We start from the raw sequence: 5,636 nt of genomic DNA, 5'->3' as shown, positions 1-5,636 counted from the left end.
GATTCAAGCAATTCTCCTGCCTCAGCCTCCCAAGCAGCTGTGATTACAGACACCCGCCACAATGCCTGACTAATTTTTGTATTTTTAGTAGAAATGGCCCATGTGGGCAGGGAACAAATAGGGGAATAACATAAACTGGGTTTGGGACCCAGGAATATATCAGTGTCCCCTGTGGGCATTGCCAAGAAAAGAAAGACTTACATTACTTGGATGCAAGGCCCGGTGATATGTTGCAATCCTCCCCCCTCCAACCCGAGGGGCAGCACCAAGGCAGGAGTATGGAGTCACATCTCCTAAGTGCTTGGTTCTGCCAGATGTCACAATTGCATCTATGGACCGGGCCCAGGCAGGAGAGTCAAATCTCTCAAGTACTAAGCAGAGGCGTGTGTCACAATAACACCTGCAAGACAATTTAGAGATTAGATTAACAATCTTACACATGTCCCATTTCTAAATTTGAGAGTCAACACCTCCACCAGTCCGACCAACATGGTGAAACCCCATCTCTACTAAAAATAGAAAAATTAGCCAGGCATGGTGGCGGGTGCCTGTAATCCCAGCTATTTGGGAGGCTGAGGCAAGAGAATCACTTAAACCTGGGAGGTGGAGGTTGCAGTCAGCCAAGATCATGACACTGTACTCCAGCCTGGGTGACAAAGTGAGACTCTGTCACAAAAACAAAACAAAACAAAAACAAACAAACAAAAAAAACCTTCTATATGTTGAGTCTAAGTACAAGAGTCACAGTCTCAGTGGTGCACTTGATTCATTTACAAGGGCCTCAGTTTCTCCTCCAGACTGTGGATGCTTACTGGAGTCACAGACTCACAGGTGTGCTGAATATTGGTCTGAGCCTCACCAACCCACCTGTGAACTGAATCCACGTTTAAGAGTCGATTTCGTACCTTTAAACTGTTTTAATGAGGGAGACCTGGGGCCTCAACAGTGGGCAGTGTTCATGTCAAAAGATGACAATTTGATAGGACCCTCTGAGCCAGGTGCGGGACACAATCTCCTAGTGTGCCGTTTTCCAGGCCCGTTGGAAAAGCGCAGTATTAGGGTGGGACTGACCCGATTTTCCAGGTGCCGTCTGTTACCCCTTTCTTTGACTAGGAAAGGGAACTCCCTGACCCCTTGCGCTTCCCGAGTGAGGCAATGCCTCGCCCTGCTTCGGCTTGCGCACAGTTCGCTTCACTGACTGTCCTGCACCCACTGTTTGGCACTCCCTAGTGAGATGAAACCGGTACCTCAAACAGAAATGCAGAAATCACCCGTCTTCTGTGTCGCTCAGGCTGAGAGCTGTAGACCGGAGCTGTTCCTATTCGGCCATCTTATTTTAGCCAGCTGATCTTCAACAAAGCAAACAAAAACATAAAATGGGGAAAGGACACCCTATTCAACAAATGATGCTGGGATAATTGACAAGCCACATGTAGGAGAATGAAACTGGATCCTTATCTCTCATCTAATATAAAAATCAACTCAAGATGGATCAAGGACTTAAATCTAAGACCTGAAACTATAAAAATTCTAGAAGACAACACTGGAAAAGCCCTTCTAGACATTGGCTTAGGCAAGGATTTCATGACGAAGAACACAAAAGCAAATTTCATAAAAACAAAAATAAATAGGACAATTAAACTAAAGAGTTTTGCACTGCAAAAGGAACAGTCTGCAGAGTAGACAGACAACCCACAGAGTGGGAGAAAGTCTTCACAATCTGTATATCTGACAAAGGACTAATATCCAGAATCTACAACAAACTCAAACAAATTAGCAAGAAAAAACAAACAATCCCATCAAAAAGTGGGCTTAAGGACATGATTAGACAATTCTCAAAAGAGGGCACACAAATGGCCAACAAACATATGAAAAAATGCTCAACATCACTAATGATCAGGGAAATGCAAATATTTGTGTTTTAAACAAAAAGAAATAAATGCACAGTGAAAAGTAAGTCTTTTTCTACCCCCAGGCCATCAAATCCCTAAAGCTCTAGACTTCTAGTGCCTCTTCCCAGAGCAACCTGTCTTACTGGTTTCTTGTATAAGGAATCATATAAAGCTGGTGAACCACATGAAAATGAATGCTTGCTTCTTATTGTCCACAGTATGAACTTTGATTTGCAGGCATTAACAGGAAGAGCAAGTGCAAATGAGATCATCTCTAGAAAACCCCTCCTTGGTTATCCCAGGCAGATGTTCTCAGTGCCTCCCAAGCTCCTTCATGGCTTAAAAAAATTGTACTGAAATCCATAACATAAAATTTACTATTTTAATTGTTTTTAAAATGTACAGTTTAGTGGCATTACGTATGTTCACATTGCATAGCCACCACCACCATCCATTTCCAGAACGTTTTCATCATCTGAAACAGAAATCCTTTACTCGTGAAACAATAACTCCATATTCCCCTCCCATAGCCCCTGCTAATGATTCTTCTACTTTATGTCTCTATAAATGTGACTGTTCTAGGGATCTCATGTAAGTGGAATAATACAATATTTGTCCTTTTGGGCCTAGCTTAATTAACTTGGCATAATGTCCACAAGGTTCATCTATGTTGTAACATGTGTCAGACTTTCCTTCTGGCTGAATAAAATTTATTGTTATGTATACAAAAAAAAAAAGATGACAATTTTTACTGTTGACTGGATTTGCATATGAGTGTCACAATCTCACCTGTGTGCTAGGTTCTTTAAGACTCAGTACCACCCGAGAACTTTCTGCAGTGTTAGTGAGAGTTACAAACCGCTCTATGACCTTCATGATGGTGTGGACCATGATTGTACCTGTGGAACTAAGCTCAGTTATGAGAGTCAACACTCTATAATGGGCTGGTTCCAGATAAAAGAGTCCTCACCTGCCTAGGAGTTAGGTTGAAAATCACCATGCCAACTGCAGCTGGATGTTCACATATGACAATACCAATTTCAACTGTAGACTGCATTCACGTGTGAGATTCAAGACCTTACCATTAGGCTCTGTTCATGTGTGAGGGTGACAATCCTGATGGATGACAGGGTGTGCATACAAGAAATGCCATGTTGGCTGGGCATGGTGGCTCGCGCCTGTAATCCCAGCACTTTAGGAGGCTGAGGCAGGTGGATCATGAGGTCAGGGATCGAGACCATTCTGGCTAACACGGTGAAACTCTGTCTCTACTGAAAATACAAAAAATTAGCCAGGCGTGGTTGTGGGCACCTGTAGTCTCAGCTACTGGGGAGGCTGAGATAAGAGAATTGCTTGAAACCAGGAGGCGGAGGTTGCAGTGAGCACCAAGATCACGCCACTGCACTCCAGCCTGGGGGACAGAGAGAGACTCCGTCTCAAAAAAAAAAAGAAATGCCATGTCACCTGTGTGCTGGGCCCTGTGATGACACCTTCTGTAACACATGAGGGGCTGATGTGATATATAAGACAGCAGACATCCACTATGATCTTCATACAGAGAGGAGAAATGGAATCTTATCTATTTCCCAAAGCCTAGTTTCAAAAGATAGTGTCTCTCCTATTGGTTGGTTTGAGGTATGAAAGTTATTATCTCACTGATGAGTTGAACGAAGATATACTTCATAGTCCTACCTGTGGATAGAGAGTGACAGGAGAGTCACATCATTTTGATGCTAGGCCAGAGATATATTGCAATCTTCTCTGACGGCAGGAAACAGAGAGAAGAGTCACATCACCTGAGTACTCAGCCAGGTCTATGTTACAATCCTGTTCTGAAAGCAGGACACAGGCAGCAGAGTCACAGCACCTGGCTGCTGGGCCCAGTGATATGTCACAATGGTCCCTGTGAGCAAGGCCTAGGAAAAGGAAACACATCATCCTGTTGCTGGGTCAATGTTATGTCACAATCTTCTCTGTGGGCAGGGCGAAGGCAGCAGGGGAGAGTCACCTCTCCTGGGTGACAAATGCAGAGATATGTCACGAGGCTCTTGAGAGTGGTAGGGCTAAAGTTCTGTTTACAGTACACAGGCCGGCACCTCCCATCTTCTAGATGTTTGGCCCAGTGATATGTCATGGTACTCAGAATATGTGGGGCCCGTGCAAAAGACAGGAGTCACATTACCTAGGCATTAGGCCCAGTGATATGTCACCATCCCACATTTTGGCAGGAGTCTGGCAGAAAGAGAAAGGCAGATCACCTAAATCATGAATGTAAAAATATAATACTCCTGTTGGGCAGGGCCCTTGCAGTAGAGTCACCTCACCTAGGTATTGGGCCCTGTTATATGTCACAATACACAATGCATGCAGCATTACAGTAGGTAGCTAGTCAGGTATGGACAGGGCAAGTGAGGGCCCCACACACACACCAGAAGCATCAGTCAATGATCAGGTGATGGTCAGGTGAGGCAGTTGTTAGCTGTCCCTCTAAAGTAATAATTGGTTACAGCACAGCTGGCACTAGTGAAAGGCAGGCTCTTAATAGATAGAAAACAGCTGAAACTGGTGATCAGCAGCTTCCCATTAAGATCTCAGGAATTGGGTGAATGGGGAGAAGTAATGCAAGACTCCAGAACTATGCCAACATACAAAATCCCAGCTCCAAAGGTCAAACCGTGCACTTGCCTTTTAAGCCATCCACTTGGTCCTCTTCCAAGTGTACATTTTTTCCTTTTGTTCCTGTTCTAATAAACTTTCACTCCTGCTCTGTTACTTGCCTTGGTCTCTCCTTCTGCCTTATGCCCCTCAGTTGAGTTTTTTTTTCTTTGACGAGGCAAGAATTGAGGTTGCAGCAGACCTGTACCTATACGGATTCACTGCCAGTAACAGGTAACAGGTAGGAGAGAATAGCAACATCTCCTAGGTGCTTGATCCAAACATGTCACAATAGCCTCTTTGGGGAGCGCCCAGATAAAAGATTCCCATTATCTAGATGAAGTGTTTAGAGATAGGTCACAATGCTCCCTGTGGGCAGGACTCAGGAAGAGAAGAGTCACATAACCTAGAAGCTGTGCCCAGCTATATGTCACAATCAGCCCAGTGGGAAGGGCCAAGGCATCAGATAAGGGACAGATCACGTAGGTGCTGGGTCAAGTGATATGTCACAATCTCCTTTGTGGACAGGACCCAGTAAGAAAAACAGTCTCACATCATCTAAGAGGAGAGCCCAAAAATATGTAACAATGATTCTTGTGGGCAATAATCAAGGCAGTGGAATGGAATCACCTGTGTGCTGGACCCATGGATAAGTCATTCTTTTGTAGGCATGGCCCAGGCACACTTATAAAAACTAGGTGCTGGGCCCACAGAAATGTTACATTCTCTCCTATGGGCAAAGAGCAGGCATAACAAGATAATTGCTTCAAATAGTTTTGAACTTTCAGAGATATGTCACGATGATCTCTGTGGTCAGAGACCATGCAGGAGACTCACATCATGTTGGTGGTGGGCCCAACAATATGTCACAATGTTTTCTGAGAATAAGGTCAAGGAGGGCCGCACGCTGGCTCAAGCCTGTAATCCCAGCACTTTGGGAGGCCGAGGCGGGCGGATCACGAGGTCAGGAGATCGAGACCATCCTGGCTAACACGGTGAAACCCTGTCTCTACTAAAAAAATACAAAAAATTAGCTGGGCATAGTGGCGACTGCCTGTAGTCCCAGCTACTTGGGATGCTGAGGCAGGA

General features: G+C 44.7%; 1 long non-coding RNA gene across 1 annotated transcript; it reads right to left on the bottom strand.

Moving 5' to 3' along the window:
- Window positions 1-246: 246 nt before the first annotated feature.
- Window positions 247-3,700, bottom strand: LOC131382692 (uncharacterized). The gene is made up of 3 exons (XR_009212285.1): window positions 3,585-3,700; window positions 1,248-1,349; window positions 247-400 (listed from the first exon to the last, which is right to left on the bottom strand). It is a non-coding gene; the product is annotated as an uncharacterized LOC131382692 (long non-coding RNA).
- Window positions 3,701-5,636: the final 1,936 nt, after the last annotated feature.

The sequence above is a fragment of the Hylobates moloch genome, unplaced genomic scaffold (assembly GCF_009828535.3).
Source record: "Hylobates moloch isolate HMO894 unplaced genomic scaffold, HMol_V3 SCAFFOLD_1213, whole genome shotgun sequence".
Lineage (NCBI taxonomy): Eukaryota > Metazoa > Chordata > Mammalia > Primates > Hylobatidae > Hylobates > Hylobates moloch.
The sequence above is the reverse complement of the archived record's forward strand: the minus strand, read 5'-3'. Positions and strand labels throughout refer to the sequence as shown.